This window comes from Macaca fascicularis, chromosome 9 (genome assembly GCF_037993035.2).
Source record: "Macaca fascicularis isolate 582-1 chromosome 9, T2T-MFA8v1.1".
Classification (NCBI taxonomy): Eukaryota; Metazoa; Chordata; class Mammalia; order Primates; family Cercopithecidae; genus Macaca; species Macaca fascicularis.
Genome location: NC_088383.1, coordinates 75,614,802 through 75,638,445, shown reverse-complemented (window position 1 = coordinate 75,638,445; position 23,644 = coordinate 75,614,802). Strand labels below are relative to the sequence as shown.

Below are 23,644 nucleotides of genomic sequence, written 5' to 3'. Positions count from 1 at the left end.
CCATATTTTTACTTACTGGGCTCTTCCTTCCTTATGTTCCAGACTGTCTTCTATTATTGTTTCCTTTCTGTTTAGAGAACTTCCTCTAATCATTTTTTTACAGCAGATTTGTGCTGGGTGAGGTGTCAGAGCCCCTGCATCAGGAAGTGGTTGACTTATGGGCTGTTAAGAAGAATTTACCGACAGCAGTATTGATTTGAAAAAGGCAAGTTTGATTACAAAGAAAGAACGCTGCAGAGGAGTGCAGTGGGGCACCTCAGCAAGAGAGGACTGAGCACACCAAGGTGGATTTTCCTTATGAGCATTTATGGACCTTAAGGTGGGAGCTTAAGGGTCATTTGGACCATATTAGCCATGTAGGTCATGATAAATGATTACATGTGTTGACATTTTGGTGCCCTAATGTCAGCAAGGGTTGTACAATGAGTTTTGGCATGGCATTCTGGAGATGTATAGAATTTCTATTTACTTACAATTTTTTTTTTGAAAGAGACCTGGAACCAGATGACAACTTTAGGTACTAGGGAAGTTTAATTATCTCTAAATTTCCTAGATTATGAGTTTGCCTCTGAATAGACTGTTTGATGCTCACTGGGTGGTTTTCACTTCTTTCATTATACTTCTAAATTCCTCAAATAAAGAGTTTTTTTTTTGTCTCTGGGGCCCGCTCGAGGCTCACCAGGCGACTTTTGCTTTCCTCATTTTTCCCCTGACAAATATTTTGGTCAAATCTTTGACCCTCTATATTCCCCCATGCTCGTGTCTACCTGCTGCCTACTGGGGTCTCAAGAAAGGGAAAATGCCACAGTGAAAAGGGGCATTGAGTCCATCTGGCTAACCCCTACTGAAAGGGAGCATTGAAGGTATAGGTTGTATTTTTCCTTTCCTTGCTCTCTGTCGTGAAGGGAATGAAGGAAATGAAGGGTCATGAAAAACTCATTCATGAAGAGGTGGGGAAGATCAGATACCATCAGGAGGCCGGGGTTGGGATTACATAGTCATCTGTAGGTGAAACTGTTGTCATCTGAAAGATATAAAGTTAATGAGATATAAGTTAAACTCAAAAAGTTTAACTTAAAAAGTCAGGGACAAAATTTTAAAAGAAGAATGACAAGGAATAAAGGTCCCAGGAATGGGAGAAGCCAAGTGATTTTTGGAAGCCAATCAGTAGAGGTTTTGGCCCAGTCTTGGTTACTTTGGGAAAGTGTGTGTAGCCATTTGGCTTGTTTGAAAATTTCTTGGACCTTAGTTTCCACTTTTCCAGATGCATTAATGTAGGTGTAGCAGGTTTTCTCGATGACAGCACGGACTCCTCCTTGTTCAGCTAGGGGGTAATCTAGAGCTTGTCTATTATTAAACCCATTCCTGCCAGTGAGTGTAAAGACTTTTCTAGTGCTGATAGACTTGTGTCAGTTTCTGCTAAGGCTATTTCAAGGGAGGTGGTAAGTTCCCATATTGAGATTTCATGGTAAGTAAAAGGGTGAGAGTTGCAATAGCTCCCACAATTCTGGCCACACTAAGTCCTAGGGCCCTTTTTCTTCTAGAATGGAATTCTGAATTGGAAGTTATGTTCAAGACACTGATTTGGGTATGAGCTATTGTTGCCAGAGTACAATCACCAAAATGAAGAGAATTATTAAGATGGGATAGGGCTGAAGTTTGAAACGGGCTTAAATAATTATTAGTAGTGCTGCAAAGTCGTGAGAGCCCACGTGGGGCAGGTAACATATTTTTGAGGCTTCTTGGACTAAGAGGGCCACTGTTGCTAATGCTCTTAGGCTGGGTTGAGGGGGAATGACCTTTCTGGGATACTAGGGCTAAAGTTTTCAAAAAATATGCTATAGGACACTTAAAGGGCCCTAGATCTTGGGCTAAGACTCCCAGAGCTATTCCCCTTCATTCGTGTACATACAAAAATAAAGGCCTAGTCAGATCTGCTAGGGCTAAGGCTGGGACTAAGATTAAAACCCGTTTTTAAGTGTTTAGAGCATGCTTCATAACATTAGTCTAGGACAGAGGTTGCTCCTCAGTTCCCTTGAGGGATTCACATAAAGGTTTTGCTATTAATCCAAAGGAAGGAATCCATATTCTGTAAAACCTGGCCATACCGAAGCTGTTGTTTAGTTCCTGGAGTTGTTACGTTTAAGATAAGATTTTTATAAATGCTTGAGATGCTCTTTGTACTGAAGGTTAAAATAAGACCCGAAATTGAACCCTTTGTGTGGATATTCGTACCTTAGAAGGAGATACTCTGTAGCCACAGTCAGCAAGTTTATTTAGTACTAATATTGTATTTTGGTCTAAAACAGCCTTGTTAGGACTAGGATTAGCAGGTCATCCCCATACTGGAGTAGATTGCTATCTGGGAGAAACTGCAGGGTAGACAGGGTTTTAGCTAGGGCCTATCCAAAATGGTGGGGCTATCTCTGAATCCCTGGGACAGAATTGTCTAAGTTAACTTTGAGCTAGTTGAGTATCTGAGTCTTGCTATTCAAAAGCAAACAAAAATTGGCTGTCTGGGTATACAGGAATGCAGAAAAAGGCATCCTTAAGATCAAGTACAGTAAACCAAGCTGTGATGGAGAGAATTTGTCCAAAAAGAGTGTAAGGGTTTGGGGCAATAGGATGAATAGGAATAACAGCTTCATTAACAATTCTAAGGTCCTGTACTAGTCAGTAGGAGCCATTTTTTTTTTTAAGTACAATTTCCATTTTAGTTTTCTCCGGAGAATAGTCTGTCTTCAGTCTTTAAGGACTCAGCTCCTTACATGGGATTTGGTGGGGGTCATGGGGCACCACCTACAGGTCTAAATCAGGGTGAGGGTGTTGGGTCCTTGCAGCCTTCACGAGATTGATTTCGGACTACTTTGCTGTGAATTGCACAACTCACACAGTAACGCTGCTTCACATACTGCTTGGAAAGCACATAGGCATTGAAGACGCTCGCTTCAGAAATGTCCCCGACTGCTGCGGGCTCCACTATGTTTCAAATGACAGATTTCTCAATAGCCTTGTCCTTGGGCACGCATCAGGCACAGTTCATGCAGCGAATAGGCTGCGTGTGGCTGTGGCACTTTTTGGCGAGACTGTGGTTCCTTTTCTTTATCATCTTGGAGGCACGGACTGGAGAGAGGACATCTGGTTTCTTTACAGCTAAAATGGGAGTGTTGCAAGGTGAGTTGCATGGGTGCAATAATCCATGGGTTGAAAATTTTGTTACTAGGGGCTGTAACCCTTTTTGTGCTTCTAGTTTCAAGGGGTATTGGGGGGTTCTGGGGGAACTTATTGGGATTTTTAAGCTGAATGATGATGAGGGCAGCTGATATTGAATGACCAGGAATAAAAATATTCTAAACCTCAAATGGCACTTGTTTTAGAATGTGAGGTCCTATAGACTACAGTGGTTCTTTTGGTGAAGTGTGAGTTAATACAGCTGCTAGAAGATGAGGTCTTAGCTGTAAACTGCTTGTAACTTTGTAAGTCGCAATCTAATAATGAAATGGGATGGCTTGGCAGGACTAAAAAGAAGTAGGTGGGTAAAGGAATAGCCTTCCATTTTACACTGGTTTGTGTACTTTGGTGTGTTTTTGTAGTGGCTGGTAATGCTTTTCCTTTCCACATTTAGTGCTTTCTTCAGGAGCTCTTGCAAGGCAGGTCTGGTGGTAATGAATTCCCTCAGCATTTGCTTGTCTGAAAAGGATCTTATTTCTGCTTTGCTTAGGAAGCTTAGTTTGGCTGGATATGAAATTCTGGGTTAGAATTTCTTTTCTTTAAGAATGTTGAGTTTTGGCCTCAATCTCTTCTGGCTGGTAGGGTTTCTGTTGAGAGATCCACCGTTAGTCTGACAGTTTTCCCTTGGTGGGTGACCTGGCCTTTCTCTCTGGCTGCCCTTAACATTTTTTCTTTCATTTCAACCTTGGAGAATCTGATAATTATGTGTCTTGGGGGTGATCTCCTCATGGAGTATATTTCTGGAGTTCTCCGCATTTCCTGAATTTGAATGTTGGTCTCTCTTGCTAGGTTGGGGAAGTTCCCCTGGATGATATCCTGAATCATGTTTTCCAAATTTGTTCCATTCTCCCTGTCTCTTTCAGATACCCCAATCATAGATTTGGTCTCTTTACAAAATCCCATATTTCTTGGAGGTTTTATTCATTTCTTTTCATTCTTTTTTTCTTTATTTTTCTCTGCCTGTGTTATTTCAGAAAGATAATCTTCAAGTTCTGAGAATCTTTCCTCTGCTTGGTCTATTCTGCTAGTAATACTTGTGATTGCATTGTGGAGTTCTTGTAGTGTGTTTTTCAGCTCTATTAGATCAGTTATGTTCCTTTCTAAACTGGCTATTTTGGCTATCAGCTCCTTCATTGTTTTATCATGATTCTTATCATTATTTACCCAAATAATGGGTTACAACATGCTCTTTTAGCTCTTGGTTCTTAGTATTACATACTCCTTTAGCTCAGTGAAGTTCCTTTTTATCCATGCTGAAGCCTACTTTTGTCATTTCAGCCATCTCAGCCTCAGCCCAGTTCTGAGCCCTTGATGGAGAGCTGCTGTGGTCACATGGAGGGGCACTCTGGCTTTTTGAGTTTTCAGTCTTTTGGCTTTGATTCTTTCTCATCTTTGTGGGCGTATCTACCTTTGATCTTTGAGGTTGGTGACCTTTGGACAGGGTTTTTATGAAGTCTTTTTTTTATGTTGTTGTTGTTTTCTGCTTGTTTGTTTTTCTTTTAACAGTCAGGCCACTCTACTGTAGGACAGTCAGGCCACTCTACTGTAGGACTATTGTAGTTTGCTGGGAGATCTGCTCCAGACCCTCGTCGCCTTGGTTTTTCCTGTACCTGTAGGTATCACCAGTGAAAACTGCAAAGCTGCAAAGCAGCAAAGATGGCAGTCTGCCCCTCCTCTGGAAGCTCCATCTCAAGGGGTTACTGACCTGTTGCTGGCCTAAATGCACCTGTAGAAGGAGACTAGAGACCCCAGTTGGGAGGTCTCACCCAGTCAGGAGGAAGCAGTCTGGGCTGGGCATAGTGGCTCACCTATAAACCCAGCACTCTGGGAGGCCAAGACGGGCAGATCACCTGAGGTCAGGAGTTTGAGAATAGCCTGGCCAACGTGGTGAAACCGTGCCTCTACTAAAAATACAAAAATTAGCCAGGCGAGGTGGCCTATGCCTGTAATCCCAGCTACTCAGGAGGCTGAGGCAAGAGAATCACTTGAATCTGAGAGGCAGAGGTTGCAGTGAGCTGAGATCGTGCCACTGCACCCCAGCCTGGATGGCAGAGTGAGACTCTGTCTCAAAAAAAAAAAAAAAAAAAAAAAGTATCAGTTGCTTTTTGCTGGTTGCTTTTTGAAAGAGCAGCTATGCTCTGTGGGGGATCCCTTCAGCCCCCGATCGATTTGGGCTCTCCAAGGCCCACAGGCTGGACTGGTTGAGACACTGGAACAGCCAGGGTTGCAGCCTGCCCTGCCCCGTGGGCACTCCATCCCAGGGAGAAATTAGAACTCTGTCAGCCACACAACACAGGCAGGGGTGGCCAGGGGCCCCCGTTGGGAGGTCCTGCCCAGTACGGAGAGATGAATTGGAGTCCTGCTTAAACAAGCCGTCTGGTCACACCTTGCCAAAATAGCCTTGTCATGCTGGAGAACGGCCTCTGCCCCTGTCAGTTTGGACTCTCCAAAGCCCATGGGCTGCAATGGCTGACTTGTCTAAACAACCAAGGTGGCAGCCCACCCGTCCCCCTGGGCACTCTGTCTCATGGAGAAATCAGAGCTCTGTCTGTAGAATACGTGTGGGTGGGGGTGGCTGGAGGCCTTGGCTGGGAGGTCCCACACAGTGATGAGGAATGGATCAGGGTCCCACTTACAGAAGCAGTCTGGCTATGTTCTGACAAAGCCGCTGTGCTGCACTAGGGGGACCCTTCCTCGTCTAGACTATTTGGACCCTCCAAAGTGCACAGGCTGGAACGGCTGAATCAACCAAACAGCAAAGATGGTGATGCACCCCTCCCCCAGGGAGCTCCAGCCTGTCTCACGTATGCTGGACCTTATTGCCAGTGGCAGGCTAAAATACCTTGTGAGGTGCCATGGAAGTGGGTCCTGCAGACCCGTGTGGCTTGACTCCCTGAATTCAATCCCCTTCCTAGGGGCACGTATGGACCCCCTAATGATACAGGAGTTAAAAAGAAATTACTTAGGCAGATAGTGAGGGCACGGAAGTCCTCGGTAACATTTTCCATTAAATGAAAGGCAGCCCCAAATCATTTATCTTCTGAACAAAAAGCAGCCTCTAAAATCAAGCTGCAGACATAGATGCCGGCGGCGATTGTGCTAATCATGTTCAAAATGGTGGCTCCATCTTCCCTTCTCTTTGCCAATCACGTACACAGTAAGGAGCAGAAAAGATGGCGCTGGCCAAGGGGAAAGCCCATTTGCATAAGATTGGGGTGGAGTGGACAGTCTTCCCCATGCGCTATGGAAACATCACACCTGATCAAACCAATCCGTGGGCCCCACGTAAATCAGACACTGCCTCCTCAAGCCTGCTTATAAAATCCCGCACACTCCATCACCAACTTGTCTTTCCTTTTGGAAGCTCCTGTCTCTCACTCTCTCTAGAGAGACAGCTGTTCTCCTTTCTCTTTCTTTTGCCTATTAAACCTCTGCTCCTAAACTCCTTGTGTGTGTCCATGTCCTAAACTTTCTTGCCACAAGATGATGAACTCTGGGTTTTACCCCAGTGAAGTCACTTCACTGCCTTGCCTGAATTGCAGATACCTTTGTTGGGGATCCGGGGGCTGGAGTACCTAAAATTCCTGGGTCTCTCTGTGTGCCTGAGCAGCTGCTCTGCCAAGACTACACAGGTCTGTGTGTTGGACCTCAGGCCCTGGTGGCGTGGACTCATGAGGGGAGAATCACGGTTTCTCAGGGTTGCACAGTCGCTCACCACTTCCCTTGGCTGGGGGCGGGGTCCCTTGGCTCCGCGTTGCTCTTGAGTGGGTCCTCGCCCCACCCTGCTTTTCTTCATTCTCTGCGGGTAGAATTGTTTCCCTGATCAGTTCCAATGTACGACCTGGATATTTCAGTTGAAGGTGCTATATTCACTTGCTCCTTTCGTTCCTCTCCCTGAGTGCCCCAGACGGCAACTGCTTCAAATCGGCCATCCTGGCGAAGGTTCCACATGAACTCAAATCGTCCACAAATCTCCATTTGCCACCACACAGGAGGCAAAATATTTTGGGGATTTTCTGAGGACTCTGTACTACTGGCATATGTGACTCCTGTGCGAGTATGTGAGGGGGATAATGTATCTGGATATGGAGGGACTGACTGGGGGATGGAGCAGATGGAGAGGGTGTAGATGAAGTAGGAATAGGCTGAGAAGAAAGTGACAGGCAAAAGGAAGGATCATCTAAGACATCAGAATTGGGGAGAGAGAAAGTTCCTTGGAAGCAAACGTGACAATTTTTAATGGAATTCTGGGTTTGGGAATAAAGCCAAAAAGACCTAAGGGACCTCTGAATCCTTTCCGGGGTTCTGGCAAAATGAGTCTAGTTGTAAAATAATATTCCAATCCAGGGTCCCATTAAGAGGACAATTTAAATTATTGGGGAGTTTATATTGAAATCTTACAAAAGAAAATCGTATACTTCTTTTTGAGAGTTTGTGGGTCAAAAAGGTACCGCTTTTTAAGAATGCAAGCCAAGGGCGAATCAGATGCAATGGAAGAATGAATTGAATACATGTTGGGTTTTGATAAGCACTACAAGATCTCTGAGGCATCCCTGAGGGATTTGGACCTCCCTTTTCCCTTTGGCTCACTCTATTCGGGGGTGTCTTACCACAAATAGAGGGCCTGCCCTTGCGTGGATGACCAGTCCAGGCATGCCCTTGTTTGAGTCGTCAGCTTGAACCTAATGTGAAGCAGAACTCGCTCGTAACTTGGGATGTGGTGCCTGTGATGAAATTGAATCCAAAATGGGGTCCACAACCAGTAGACCGTGTCTGTGCAGAGTTGAGATTGCTGCTGCTTGTTTCAAGGCATGGTTTAGAATGCTAAAGTGAAAGTGGACTTGCCATCCTAGCAGGCAGTAGTGAATTCACTCTTTTGTCTTGGACTTCAGGTAACACCCAGGAGTGCCCTCAGCCAGAAACCCTCAGTTGCCAACGAGTACTCAAGCTGTTTCACTGGCAATCTGAAAATAGAAAAGAACCCTGGGCCAGGCGCGGTGGCTCATGCCTGGAATCCCAGCACTTTGGGAGGCCGAGGCAGGCAGATCACCTGAGGTCAGGAGTTTGAGACCAGTCTGGCTAACATGGCAAAATCCTGTCTCTACTAAAAATAAAAAAAATTAGCCGGGCGTGGTGGTGTACACCTGTAATCCCAGCTACTGAGAAGGCCGAGGCAGGAGAATCACTTGAACCCAGAAGGCAGAGGCTGCAGTGAACTGAAATCGCACCATTGCACTCCAGCTTGGGCAATAAGAGTGAAATTCCCTCTCAAAGAAAAAGAAAAGAAAAGAAAAGAAAAGAGGCCAGTTTTTTCTCCTAAGGGCAGCGACAGACAGATATCCCTTCTCTAGGGCTTCAGAATCCCACTGAAGAGTGACCTCAGCCAAGGACCTTCAGTTCCTAAGAGTAAAGAAGCAGACTATTAGGCCAGGTACAGTGGCTCATGCCCGTAATCCCAACACTTGGGAAGCCAAGGTGGATGGTTCACATGAGGCTAGGAGTTCGAGACCAGCCTGGTCAACATGGCAAAACCCTGTCGCCACAAAAACCAAGATAACAAAAATGAACCAGTCCATCGAGGGAAGAAGGGAGAAAAAAAGAAGGGAGAAATCCCAGTAAAGTCCCCAATGGGTCACCAAGATGCTGGGCGAGGTGTCAGAGCCCTGACATCAGAAAGTAATCAACTCATGGGTTGGTAAGAAGAATTTACTAACAACAGTATAGGTTTGAAAAGGAAATTTTTATTAGAAAGAATGCTGCAGAAGAGTGCAGCAGGGTGCCTCTGCCAGAGAAGACTGAGCACACCCCGGTGGATTTTCCTGAGGGGTATATATGGACCTTAAGACGGGAGCTCAAGGATAATTTGGGTCATATTAGCCATGTGGGTCATGGTAAATGATTACATTTGTCAACATTTTGGTGCCTTGATGTCATCAAGGGTTGCACAGTGAGTTTCGGCATGGCATTTGGCGATGTATAGAAATTCCAGTTACTTATGAGTTCTTTTTTTTTTTTTTTTTGAAAGAGGCCTGAAAACAGAGGCCAACTTTAGATACTAGGGTAGTTTACTTCTAAATTCTCCAGAAAAGGAGTTTTGCCTACTGATGGCCTGTTTGATGCTCACCAGGTGATCTTTGATTTCCTCATATAGGATTCTGGGTTGACAGTTTTTTACTTTCATCATCTGAAAAATATTCTTACCAACCCCTGTGATTTCTGGTGAGAAAACTGCTGTCATTCTACTTGTTTTTTCTCCTATACATAAGGAGTTATTCTCTGGCTGCTTTCAAGATTTTTTTTTCCTTGTCTTTAGTTTTTAGAAGTTTAATAATTATGTGTGTTGTGACATGGATTTCTTTAGGTTTATTCTGTTTGGTTTGCTCATCTTCTTGAATCTGTAGATTTATGTCTCTTCCCCAATTTGGGAGCTTTTCAGCCATTATGTCAAGTACTTTTGCAGTCCCGTCCTTTTCCTGTTATTCTTCTAGGACTTTGATGACACAAACGTTAGATCTTTTGCTATAGTTCCACAGGTCCCTAAGGTTCTGTTTTTGCATTGTTCTAGTTTGTTTTGGTTTTGGTCTAGTGTTTCTTTTTTTTTCAGATTGGTTAATTTCTATCTCCCAGTTCACTGATTCTTTCCTCTGCCTCCTCCATTTTGCTGTTGAGCCCATCCATTGACTTTTTATTTCAGTGATTGTATTTTGCAGTTCTAAAATCTCCATTTTGTTCTTTATATCTTCCGTGTCTTTGCTGAGGCCTCCTATTTTTTTCATTTGTTTTAATTGTATTCCTAAGTTCTTATTGAAGCAATTTTGAAAAAATCATGGCTGCTCTAAAATTTTTGTCAGATAATTATAATATCTCTGTCATTTCAGTGTTGGCATATATTGTGTTTTTCTAGGAATTTTTTCCATATCATCTACATTTTCAAATTTATTGCATAAAGACCATATCTTTGTTTCTAGGAACTATAGTGACATCTTCTTTTTCATTTTTGATACTGGACTGAATTTGTTCTCTCTCTCTCTCTCTCTCTCTCATCCCTTTCTCTCTTTTTTCTTTATCAATCCTGCCAGGGGTTATTACTTTTAGTAGTTATTTTTAGCAAACCAATTTTTCATTTTGTTGATCCTCTTCATTGTTACCTTCTACTTTCTCTAGGCTTAGTTTACTATTGTTTTTATAATTTCTTGAGATAGACATTTAAATCATTTACTTTCCTTCTTTTCAAATACATTACATGTTTAAGGGTATCCCACACGCTTGTCAAGTTTATAGGAGACCAATGCTACATTAGTATAGCTTTTTTTTTTTTTTTTCAGACAGAGTCTCGCTCTGTTGCCCAGGCTGGAGTGCAGTGGTACGATCTCGACTCACTGCAACCTCTGTCTCCCGGGTTCAAGCAATTCTTCCGCCTCAGCCTCCTGAGTAGCTGGGACTACAGGCATATGCCACCACGCCCAGCTGATTTTTTGTATTTTTTTTAGCAGATATGGAGTTTCACTGTGTTAGCCAGGATGGTCTCGATCTCCTGACCTCATGATCCACCTGCCTTGGTCTCCCAAAGTGCTGGGATTACAGGCGTGAGCCACCATGCCTGGCCAGTGTAGCTTTAATTTGCATTTCTTTACTGAGTGAGGTTGAATTTTCATGTGTTTAAATGCTATTTGTATACATTTTTGTGACCTCTGTTCATTTTTCTGTTGGTTTGTTAGTTCGTATATGGATAGATGGATTTATGTATTAGAGAGATTATCACTTTGTAGTATGAGTAATTAAAATACTTTTTTTTCTAGTTTGTTGTTTTCCTTTTGACTTTGCCTATGCAGTGAACTCTCTTGCTAAACTGCTACTCTGCTGAGGACTTACTCACCTGCCTTTGGAGGTCAGAGAGGGTAGCTCATTTAAACCCACTCTGCTTTGGCGGGCTCTCATTAAACCTCATGAAAGATTCCACAGAACAGAGGCCAGAAGCCTGAGTTCCAGACATACTCAGGCCTGCCATTCTCTATGTGATCTTAAACCAAATTTTGATAACTCCTGACATCAGTTTCCTCATTTACAGAAATAATAATTATTCTAACTTTATGTAGCTGTTTGATGATTAAATAAGATAATGCATATAAGGTCATCTAGCACAGAGTGTGATCCACAGTAAAGGTTTGATGCATGGTATTTGCTTTTTAATTATTAGTGTTTACCAAGATCAAGCTAATGTTTTGTGAATGGCTGCTATTTTATCCTGATGCCACTCCCCATCAGTGTACAAGAGAAAATTCTGTGACCACATGCCGTTGGCTCACCTGTTATGTCTGGTTTGCTTTGTGCATGGAGTTCTGGATTGCAGCCAGTACCATTGAGTGCTTTGATGAAGGTTGGCTGCTCTGAGAGTTTGAGTTTTTGCCAGGCTCTTTGGGTACATCTACCATAGCATCCTTTGTGCCTTTATTGTCCTGAGCTCTGCATGATTAGCCTTCTGATGGTCTTTCAGAAAAGAGAAAAGGAAAGAATGGAGGCGTGGTTAAAGACCCCACATGGCTCACTCACCTGTTTCCCCTGGGATGATCAAAGTTACCTAGTTACCTGTCATCTGACCAGGACTCACAGCTCTGGAGCTGACAGGTATAGACTGGTCTAAGCCAGCATTCAGGAAGGCCACTCAACTGGAACAGCAGGCATCAGAGTAGAAAGAATAAGCCTGAGCTCTCCAGAACATCCAAGGTCATAGAACAAAATGGCCTTAGGGGAACAAAACTGGGTCCCTGTACCTAGTTCTCCTCCTGTACTGTCTCTTAGAACCCAATAATGCTTACAATTTTATATATCTCTTCTGCAAGTCTGTAAGTTTCAAGAGGTCAGAGACCACATTTGTCTTGTTCACTACCAAGAATAGGGCCTTGATCTATGTGGTGGTTACCTGGGTATGTTTGCTTTGTGTTAATTCATCAGGCTCTTGGCACAGTGCCTGATGCCCGGTATTCACTGAATGGATGAGTACGTGAGTCATAGAGTCTCAGGTATTCATTCGGATCATTCATCTACTACATGCTTGAATCCTTGCCTCATTCCTACCAAGAGTTTGCTAGCATTTATCATTTAAACACCTCTGATGACAACAAGCTCTCTACTGCTCAAGGCTGCCTGTTCATTTTCTGTTTAGGTCTCTTGCCTAGAAAGTTCTTCTTAATATTGAACTGAAATATGCCTCCTTGAGGCTTCTGGTTAGTATTCTTGTTCTATCCTTTATGGCCACACAAATCAAGTCTGGGTCTTCTTCACCATGACAACTCTTCAGACATTTGTGGTTAGTTCTCACACCCACTTCTTCTCTAGATAACCACAAAATCATTGAATATACACACATTTGTTGAATGTCTGTAACATGGAACAGATTAGAGAACATACAGGTGAAACGATATAATATCATTGTCTAGTGGTTACTGGTCTTGAGGGAGCCAGAGAAATTAAGACTTAATGTGCTAAGTGTTAGGGAAATGGAGACACAGGAAAAGAGAATTCGAGCCTACCTAGGGGTCTTAGGGAAGGTTACAAGGTAGACCAAGAAGAGAAGGATGTTCCAAGAAAAGGGAATAGCACATGCAAAAGTCTGGAGCTATAAAAGCCCAGGGCATGTTATGGGAACTCCAAGTTGTTCTAGATGGCTAGGGAGACCAGAAGACCCAGATTGTTAGAACAGATCAATTTATGCTTGCTGTCCCAGAAAACTTAATAGTATGTCCTTAGTTTCAAAATCATCCCAGATAGTCACTGTAAGTATGGTTGGGACATAAAGTCTGAGAGTGAGGTGGAAATGGGAGACATGAAGATGGAGAGAAGCAGTGGCTGATCATAGGGGTCGTTGTGGCCAAGTTCAAGAAAGGCATTCAGTTAACCGGGCTTCTTATGGTGTCTTTCCCTTCAAGATTATCTTCTCCAGATATGATCTAATTCACAGATAGATCAATACAGTCATTGACAGATGATTATTGCCGTGGATTGCCATTTACGGAGCAATTACCAGGTAAGTGCTTTCTATGTAGGCTGGGGTGAGGCCCAGGTAACCTCTGCTGACTTAGTTGTGCTTGTCTTGTAAATGATTCTCTGCCAATAGGCCTTGGGTTTTGATTTGCTTTTACTCTTGTGAGGTCATGTCCTGAGGCAACATTGGGCAATTCCCAAAGGGCCTTCTGTTCCCAACTAGAAACTTTGTAAGCCTTCCCTGGAGGGGGACAGCGGAGGTCAGGAGATGGCTTCTAGCCATAAACAGTTTGTTTTAAAGGACTTGTATGATGTGTGTATTGAAGGGATTCACATAAATATTCAAATGAAATGAGTTGAATTTGTTCTAAGATGATGCAATAGCTAGGAATATTGAGTTAGGTGTTTGGATGGGCAGCCAGGGCACATGGTTTAAACATTTGACACACTTGAATTAAATGGATAGTGGATAGTAAGAGTGGGCATTTGAAATATGTCTGAGTGAGTGGCTTCCTCTGCAGCACTCCTGCAACAGCTCTCCCTAAGTGGCAGGTATGGGTTTATATCCTAAAACTGAGTGTAGCAGTGCCCTCAAGCAGACCCACAAGGACTAGCTTGAGGCTGCTTTGTCTCCCAGAAAGCCAGTTGGCAGCAGCTATCGGAGGGCTCTGCAGGCTTCCAAGTCCCCACCACTGCCCCAACACTTGGGTGCTCAGGGGGAACATGAGGCCACTGAGAATGGTCATGTCACCCTGCCCTTCCCATTCCTCCATTGCCAACCTACTGAGATTTGGGGCTAGCATGAGAATCTATTCGTGTTAGCTTGCTAATCAGGCTGTTCTAAACAAAGTGCCACAAACTGGGTGGCCTGCATAACAGAAATGGATTGTCTCCCATCTCTGGAAGATAGAAGTGTGAGATCAAGGTGTTGGCAGGGCTGGTTCCTTCTGAGAGCTATGAGGAAAAACACGTTTCATGGCCCTCCCTTAGCTACTGGTGGTTTGCTGGCAACCTTTGATGGTCTTTGGCTTATAAAGTTATCACTCTGATTGCTACCTTCATTTTCACATGGTGTTCCCCCTCTATGCATGTCTGTCCAAATTGCCCTGTTTTATAAGGACACCAGTCATATTAGGCTAGGGGTGCCCCCTATTGCTACCTTCATTTTCACATGGTGTTCCCCTCTATGCATGTCTGTCCAAATTGCCCCATTTTATAAGGACACCAGTCATATTAGGCTAGGGGTGCACCCTATTCCAGTAGTACTCAATCTTAACTCATTACATCTGCCATGACCCTATTTTCAAGTAAGGCCATATTCTGAGGTACTGGGATTGAGGACTTCACCACATGGATCGTTGGGGGACACAGTTCAACCCATAGCATTTGGGATAAATTGAAATAGCATCAGCATGAACACAGTCACTCTACTGGTTACTTCTGCCAACCAACCTTCAAGTCAGAAAGAATCCTGTGGTTAAGGGAAAGGTTCTCCAATCCAGTTGCAACAAGTTAAAGGTATAGCCCACTAGATATGGGTTAGTTTGCCCTGAGCTCTGAATATGACTTCTTCCCTGGGAATCTTGGCTTGAGGGCACATGTGGGAGCCTGCTTGCCAGGCACAGGGTAGCCTATGGCTTTGGGAGTTTTGTTTTAATCTGCCCTGTCACTTTCCAAAGGTCCGTCTTCTAAGCTTATGCCATTGTTCTATCCTAGAACCAACTATTTTCATTCTTTGCTGCGTACCTTGTCTGCCCATATGAATTCTCTCCTAGCCATTCTCCATACCACACAGAGGGATTGTTCTAAAACACAAATGTGATATTGTCAGTCCCTTGACTGACAAGACTTCAATGGCTGTTGTTCTTTGGATGGAGATCAAAACACTTTCCGACAGGACCCGGAGGTCTCAGACAGGAGGCTTGCCATCTGCGTTTGCACTTATTTAAAAAACAATTGAATTGGTGACATTCTGTTTCTTAATCTAGGTGGTGCTGAACAATGGTGTTCACTCTGTCAATATTCGTCTAGCTCTACACTTTGATTTGTGGATGTGTCTGTGCATACAGTATATTCCAATTTTTAAAAATCTTCAAAACAACTGAATGAGTTGCCCAAAGTTCTGGGAGTTCCTTGGTGGTATTATACTTTATGATCTTTTAGATCTCTTGACCGTCACCATTCAACTAGAGATTTTTTTCCCCCTTTCTATCCTGGGAGGAAAAAGATGGAATTAACAAACAGAGGTGATTCAGTGAGTTACACTGTGTCACAAGGTCACAAGATAAATTATGCACATTGTGACAAGAAAACCGCATGGTCCTATAAAATTATGTGCTCTTTTTGTCCAGAAATTATGCTGGCTTGCTATTTCCTGTTGTTAACTAAGAATAAAGAGGGACCTGCCTGTTGCCCCTGCCTGCAGTGCCTGGAGGAGAGACAGAAGTCATGACTGGCCTCCTTTCTGCCCCAGGGACTGCATTATTCCCCTCTGAAGCAACAGTCCTCCTGCTAGAGCTTGGGCAAGGAGAGGGGCTGCAGGCAACCCCTGTGTCTGCCCCAAGAAAATGGGAGTTCTGAGCAACTTAGGCATATGGAAAAAGGAGCACTCTCCACAGATGGCTGAAAAGCATTGTTGGTAACATCTGAAGCTTGAATCTAGGGGTCAATGACAAGCCCTTTAAGTTGGCTCTGTCTCTTGGAGTGCTGAACTGTTCCCACTGTTTAACATAAAGAACCAAAGTAGCCCTTGCAAAGAGAGTGAGAATAATCTCTGACTCTGGCAGGCTCTTAGGACATCATAATTTTAAAATTGAGAGAATTTTAAAAAATCTAGATTTCTGTCTTTCCTTGGAAAATTGAGATGTTGAACTACCCCACTATTCTATTTAAAATTGCCAGGGGTGGTGGCTCATGATGGTTATCCCAGCACTTCGGGAGGCTGAGGTGGGTGGATCACCCAAGGTCAGGAATTCAAGACCAGCCTGGCCAACATGGTAAAACCCCGTCTCTATTAAAAATACAAAACTTAGCTGGGTGTGGTGATGTGCATCTCTAATCCCAGTTACTTGGGAGCCTAAGGCAGGAGAATTGCTTGAACCTGGGAGGTGGAAGTTGCAGTGAGCCAAGATGGAGCCACTGCACTTCAGCCTTGGTGACAGAACGAGACTCCATCTCAAAAATAAATAAATAAATACAATTGCAGTATCCATGACATCTTGTCCCAAGCCCCATACTTTGTGCTTCCCTAACATTGCTTTGCTTCCTCTCTTTCCATAGCCCCAAGCATCTCCTAACTTACCATACAGTTTACTTATTTATTATGTTTATTGGTCTGTCTCCTTCTGTTGGAATGTAAGTTGCATGAGGGCAGGGCTCCTTGTTTTGCTCAATGATCCATCTCAGGCCTTGAATATTGCAACCTGGCATTGAATAGTTGAATGTATGTATGTTGAATGAATGTAGCCTGAAGCCTACATTCCCAATTTGTAGCAGTCACATGACCTGCCTGGGCCCCTGAAGGCATGTGTATTTGCTATGCCTGCCCCTACTGACCTGCATGCCAGCTTTTCCCTTCTGTCCCCCTCAGGCTTGTTTCTCTGGCCACACTGGCCTGGCCTCTCCTACCCCACCACTGGCCCACTGCACTTGCTCAGCCAGAACGCTCTTCCTGCCCCTCTCTGCCTGGCTAGCTCCTGCTCCTGCTGTGTTCTCAGCTCAAGCTGTCCTTGATCCCTTTGCCTAGGTCACTACCCCAAGCATAGAGAAGATTCTGCCCTTAGTCACTGACTAGAGAAAATTCCTCTCATTCAGTTTTAAGACATAAAAAGCTCTTCCTCCCTTGTGAATTAGTGTGCCCCCACCGGGCTACCCTGACCTCTGAGCTTAGGATACAGGTGCTGCCCACGCCCCTCTGAGTCAACCCTGGAAACCAGTTCTACAGGGCCAGGCAAGGAACAACTCTGGGCCAAGGGCTGAAATTACCCCACTGGTCCTCTGTCTACCTAGGACTTATATAATGCTTGGCCTCTTCATCATGTTCTATCTGTGTCAATACTCAGGAGGGTGGTGAGAGGGCCTGGCCCCCCAGGGCATTCTGGCAACATGGTCATCCTTCACAGCAGGGCCAGGACAAACACTCCCCAACCAAGTAACCACATGACAGAGGGCCCTTCCTGGGCACCTGGAGGCAGACAGATGGAGTTACCAAACAGGGGATTCTGGGAAGGGTAACCCCAGTGGGCCAAAGAGAACTCTAGACTGACAGAGGTGAGGAACAGCTTCCCCTCTCTACTCAATTTTGAGATTAGGAAATTGAAGCCCAGAGAGAGTTAATGGTGCATCCAAAGCCCCACAGCACAGTGTCCCAACAGCCCCACAAGAACCCACAAGCTTCACTACGTTTTCTGGGTCTGGGCTTCTGGGGCTGGAATGTCAGGAATTCTAGGTTCTGCCCCCATTAGCTGCAAGACCAAGGCTTAGAAAGAGACGAGAATGGATAGAATGTTGCAGCTCTTATCCAGGCATATACAAAATACAGATGACTGGGCCTCACACCTCATTCACTCCATCTGCAGGAGAGCCCTGACATGTGGATTTTGAAAGGCTCCTTGGAGATGCTGACAATCCATGCTAGATGGGCACCTGGATGATGCTTAAGTCCCTTCTAGCTTGACAAGCCCTCAGCCATAGATATTAAAATGAGGCTTGTGCTGGAGTGTATCCCTGTCATCAGTCTACAAGAGAAGCTCTCACTGGGGCAGCTGAACTCCCTAGGGAGCATCCTGGAAATTAAAAAAAAAACCTTTTGGTTGTCATAATGATGAGGCCGGTGCCTCTGGCATTCAGTGAGGAGAATAATGCGGTCCCTGGGGCAGAAATGAGGCCCATTATGACTTCTCTCTCTCCTCCAGGCGCTTCAGGCAGGGGCAACAGGCAGGTCCCTCTTTATTCTTAGTGAGGGATGCATCCCATCACAATGAAGAATTGTCCTGAGTCCTGTACATCTTTGGAATGCACTGTCAGAATATTCATAGAGGGGAAAAGCTAGTTCATAGTCACATGAGCCATAATCAACTTCTCTTTACATGTATGTTTAAAAAAAAAAAAAAAACAAAAAAAACACCCAGGTGCAGTGGCTCATGCCTGTAATCCCGAGGCAGGTGGATCACCTAAGGTCAGGAGTTCGAGACCAGCCTGGCCAACATGGTGAAACCTTGTCTCTACTAGAAATACAAAAATAAGCTGGGTGTGGTGGTGGGCACCTGTAATCCCAGCTACTCGGGAGGCTGAGGCAAGAGAATCCCTTGAACCAGGGAGATGAAGGTTGCAGTGAGCCAAGATTGTGCCACTGCCCTCCAGCCTGGGCGACAGAGTGAGACTGTGTCTCAAACAACAACAACAACAAAACCCCCCAAAAAACCCACCTACCTGGTGGTTTTATTATACAACCTACTTGGAGTACAACTACCATGTTGAGAGCTGTGTGTAAATTGTCCTGCATTTTGTCTGGAATGTTATCAACCTTAATCCACAGTTTTGTAAAATCACATCATCCATGGCAATGCCGCTCACATAGTAATTGAGTCACTAAGACACTACCTCTATACTGGTCTGTGTCTGCAGCTTTCCTATCCATGATGATTGTATCTAGTTCTGTGAATATCCTAATTGAGTCCTTATTTCAAAATGTCAAATATAAAGAAAACAGTGACAGCACTATTCAATTAAATATTGCCTTCCCATAATGCAAGCATATCCATTGTAAGTCCATGCCTCTGCCAACTTCATGTATTATTTTATTATCATGACATTCCCTTTTAAAGTTATAGTGCTATATTGATTTCTAGACAGTAAAGGAGAGTTACAAAGCAATATTTGTTATAAACAGGGGTGTTGGATCTGGTTGGTTTAGGACTTACTGATCTACAAGCAATAAAACCTGCAGGAAAACAGTAGATCTGTAGCTCTCAGAAAAGCCTTACAAAGGCCTAGCATGCCCTAGAGAGGGCAAGGGGCATGTTGGAAGGACTAATCAACTTGTTAGGATCAGGTTCTGATGGGGATAGAAATCAACCTACAGCAACAAGGTGAGAGGGCTGGGCTGGGCTTAGTCAGTCACAGGCTCAGATTGGAATCTTATCTGGGCACACCCTGGATGTATGTGGAGGGTGTTAGACCAATAATTCTTGGCCGGGTACGGTGGCTCACAACTGTAATCCCAGTACGTTGGGAGGCTAAGGTGGGAGAATTACTTGAGTCCAGGAACAGCCTGGGCAACATAGTGAGGCATTGTCTTTATAAATTAATAATAATAATAATAATAGTAATAATTATGGAGCGCTTATGGTGGATCAGGCCCCATATGTGATGGGCACACACATACATCTCTTACAATTGCCACAGCAATTTACAAAGGAGGAAGCCCAGGCTTGGACAGTTAAAACAACTTGATTCCTGGGTAGAGACCTGTCTCCCTGCCTTCAATCTACTGTTTTCCTGTAGGCCACACAATGATTTCTGGGTAGAGACCTGTCTCCCTGCCTTCAAAGCTATTTTGTCAAAGGAAGTTTATATTTATTTGGTGTTTGAGAAACAGCTGCTCTCAGTTTTTGATGTTTTGCTAGGAGTGATTGTGCAGCCTGGATAGCAACAATGGTGGGTGTATTAGTCTGTTTCACACTGCTATTAAGAACTTCCTTGAGACTGGGTCATTTATAAAGGAAAGAGGTTTAACTGATAGTTCCACATGGCTGGGGAGGCCTCAGGAAACTTACGATCATGGCGGATGGTGAAGGAGAAGCAAGCACCTTCTTCACAAGGCCGCAGCAGAGAGAAGAACGAAGGAAGAACTTTCAAACACTCATAAAACCATCAGATCTCATGAGAGCTCACCCAGTGCCACGAGAACAACCATGATTCAATCACCCTCCCTCCCTCAACACATGGGAATTACAATTTGAGATGAGATTTGGGTGGGGACACAGAGCCAAACCCTATCAGTGGGCTTCTTTAGGAAAGATGAGGTTTCTTTGGGAAATAACTCTTGGCTCTCTGAGGGCTTGGCCACTCTGACTTTGATCAAACTGGCAACTGGGGCACATACCTGGGTGAGGCCAGGGGGCCCATGATAACTTGGTGACTCGCTGCCCCTTGCTCACTCCAGTTGGCAATGTTGGGGCATTTGGTCCCTGCTGTGGCTGCTCCCATGTCTGTCTGGCCCTTGGCCTCTCCTCCCCTGGTAGCCAGTTCTGCTGTGATCAGCCCAGCCCGATCTCCAGCCCAGCTGGAGCTATGTGCTGGTTTCCTGCCTCTTCTTGAGCATTCTGGGCTCCAGGAACTGTTTGTTGGTTTCCTGTGGGCCACTCCTTTCCAGGACAGACCCAGAGGCTGCAACCCTCCTAAGACCTGCCCACACCCCTGTCCTGAGGTGAGCTTCTCAAGAAGGTCCCCGGCTGAGCAAGGGGTGTCAGGAACAAGATTGGAGGCAGGAGAGTGTGTGCGCCTGCTTTATAGAGTGGGAGTGTGTGCTCATGCATGATGGGGAGGCTGTCACTAACTTGGCCAGGGATGGCTGCCATTTTAAGCAGAACCAGATTTGCTGGCATGAATTGTTTAAATGATGGTAGACACAAGCGCTGCAGGGAGATCCTCCCAGCCTAAATTAAAGAAGTCAACAGAGGGAAAAAATCCTGGGCCATCTTGCTCCACACCTCCCTCCCCTGTCCCAAGCCTTCTGTCATCTGTGGGAATTTCAGTGCCTCACTGACACCTGAATAACAATCTTTTGTCATCCTGGAAGGCACCGTTATGGTACCAAAGGACAACTGGGGAGCATTGGTTCCCTCCCCAGCCCCACAGAAACTTGTTCTTCATCAGCCTCCTTAAGCCATCCCAGACAACCCACATGCTTAATACAACTATCATGCCTTCTATCTGGGCAAAGTGCCATGTGTCTGTAGACACAGCTACTCGGGAGGCTAAGACAGGAAGATCGCTCGAGCCCAGGCATTTGAGGCTGTAGTGAGCTATGATCATGGCTGTGAATAGCCACTACACTCCAGCCTGGGCAACATATTGAGACCTGGTTTCTAAATAAGCAAACAAAAATTGTGCTTTCTCTGCAAACGGAGTGTCTAGGGAAGTACTTCTTACTTTCTTGTGGATTAAGATCATCTGGGGACCTTGTTAAGCTGTAGATTCTGATTCAGGAGGTCTGGAGTGGGGCCCCAAGAACATGCATTTATAAAAAGCTCTCAGGTAAAGCCAGTGTCGCTCTCAGGGAAACCACACTTTCAGAATGGAAGCTCCAGACAGCCCTCCTCTGCCTCTGACCAGCCAGCTAAGTGCCTCCTAATGTCATTCTGCTGTCAGAGAGAGTGTGGGGTAGGAGAGCAGGGTGGTCTGAAGTCTCTCTCTCTCTCTATCTGTCTCTCTCTCTATCTGTCTCTCTCTCTCTCTCTCACACACACACACACACACACACACACACACACACACACAGCTGCATGGGCTCACAGAGTTGCAAACCCAGACCCATGTTCTAGGCTGGGCTCTGCCAGGAACTGCCAGGAGTCACATCTCTCTCTGGACCTCAGTTTCTTCATGTGTATTCTCTGGGGTGGAGCTGGCGAATAGTTGAAGATCCCTCTAGCTCTACCATTTTTTGATACTAATTAACCAACAAGCATATTTGAGGTTCTCCCTACAAAGCCTGAAGCCTTGACTTCCCATCCAAACTCCCATGCAAACTCCACCCCATCATGGCTGTGTGTCTTTGGGAGGATCATTTCCTTCTTTGGTCTTGGTGTCCTTGTTTACAAGTTGAGGGATGATAAGAGTCACCTGATCTGGGCAAGTCAGGCCATAAATAAGGCTTGTATGTAAAGGTGCCTAGCATAGTTCTTGGCAGAGTAAGGATCTGTTCAATATGATTGAATCGGTTTGTGCATCTGGGAAGAATGAGCAGACTGCATACTGTGTATTAGGGTGTAGGGAGGAATCAGATGTGACCCTGCCCTCTAGTCATCTGGGTATACAGATTCTAGATTAAAGGATATGGGGGTGGTAACTAACAAGGAGACGGAGACGAGGTGTGCAGTTCCTGGGGGATCTGATGAAGAATTAAAGCAGACGGGTAGGAGATGGAGAATGGGAAGGCATGCCTGAAACCCTAAAGCAACTCTTGATGAGTAGGCAATGGCAGGAGGCCCCAGAACATTTTCTGACCCTTAAACACTGAGAATGCATGTCTGCTGGGGAACAGTAGTGAGAGGGGTAAGGGCATGGGGGTGTTCATGCCTGAGTCGGGGGCTCTGGATGGTAGAGACGTCTGGGAGTTCTGACGGAATGGGGGTGAGGAGGCCTAAAGATAACCTGTTCATAGTCTTTCAGGGCCTTAACCATTCTGGCGGGGGAATTGGGAAGTGCTGTTGGGGTACGCAGAGGAGGGCAGCTGTGATAGTACATTTCATCCCGAAAGCACTACATGATGATAATGACAGTAGTGATGATGATGCCCTAATTTTAGTGTCATGGCAACATTTTCCAAGGGGATGGAATTGGGTACCCTCATTAGTGTCATTTTTGTCTGAGAGATTTCAAGAGTCTATCTAGGTGTCATTTTAAGATCTATTGGAAAAAAAAGTCTTGAATGCAGGTCACTGGCCAGTTGGTTCCATGTAACTGCACTGCCTTCTGCTTCCGCTAAAGCCATGTTATGACAACGTGGACAAGTCATGGGAAACCTATTTGAGACTTAGTTTTTTCTTTTTCTTTTTGGAGCTGGGAGTCTCACTATGTTGCTCAGGCTGATCTAGAACTGCTGGGCTCAGACAACCCTCTCGCCTCAGCGTTCCAAAGTGCTGGGATTACCGAGGTAAGCCACTGCACCCAGCTGAGACTTAGTTTTTTCATCTGGAAATGAAGGTGACCTTTGTGATCCCAGTGGCCCCTTGCACTTGTGTATAAGGAGATTCCCAGCACTGTTCATGAAAGTAGTGATGGCAGAGTAGCTTCTGGGGCGCGGGGGGTGGGGCGGCGTGGTGGAGGGGAGGATGAGGATGGGATTTCCATTAAATGAGTTTCCATGTTGCTTTTCTTCAGGCACCACTGACCTCGATGGAAAAATGAAGTCCCCGGCCCAGGAAAGAGACCCAACTCTGTGGCTGTTTTGGATTAGTTTGTACAATGCCCTGCAGCCTTACTTTCTCAGGAGGCTCCAAGTGACCAAATGTGACCAGGAAGTTTTTTGTTAAAGGCAGTCTGGAAGAGAAGTTGTGACCGTCGGCATCCCACAGCCGCCCCAGGACGGCCTGGTTGAGACATTCACTGGAGGGCCTGGGTGCAGCCCGCTGCCTGGCCAGTAGGCGGCGCGCACACGCCGTGGGGCCCGGGTCCGGGCGTGCGCGCGGCTGGTGGCAGCGGGGCCGCG

General features: G+C 45.2%; 1 long non-coding RNA gene and 1 pseudogene across 3 annotated transcripts; one reads left to right on the top strand and one right to left on the bottom strand.

Moving 5' to 3' along the window:
- Nucleotides 1–124: 124 nt before the first annotated feature.
- Nucleotides 125–23,479, top strand: LOC141407691 (uncharacterized). Of its 3 annotated transcripts, none has more exons than XR_012417830.1 (4): nt 125–319; nt 13,158–13,255; nt 22,996–23,089; nt 23,317–23,479. It is a non-coding gene; the product is annotated as an uncharacterized lncRNA (long non-coding RNA). The 3 variants fall into 3 exon arrangements; XR_012417831.1 differs by having other exon boundaries at nt 125–284; nt 23,317–23,454; XR_012417832.1 differs by lacking the exon at nt 22,996–23,089 and having other exon boundaries at nt 23,317–23,454.
- LOC107130842 (putative ribosomal protein eS26-like) lies at nt 2,765–3,109 on the bottom strand (annotated as a pseudogene).
- Nucleotides 23,480–23,644: the final 165 nt, after the last annotated feature.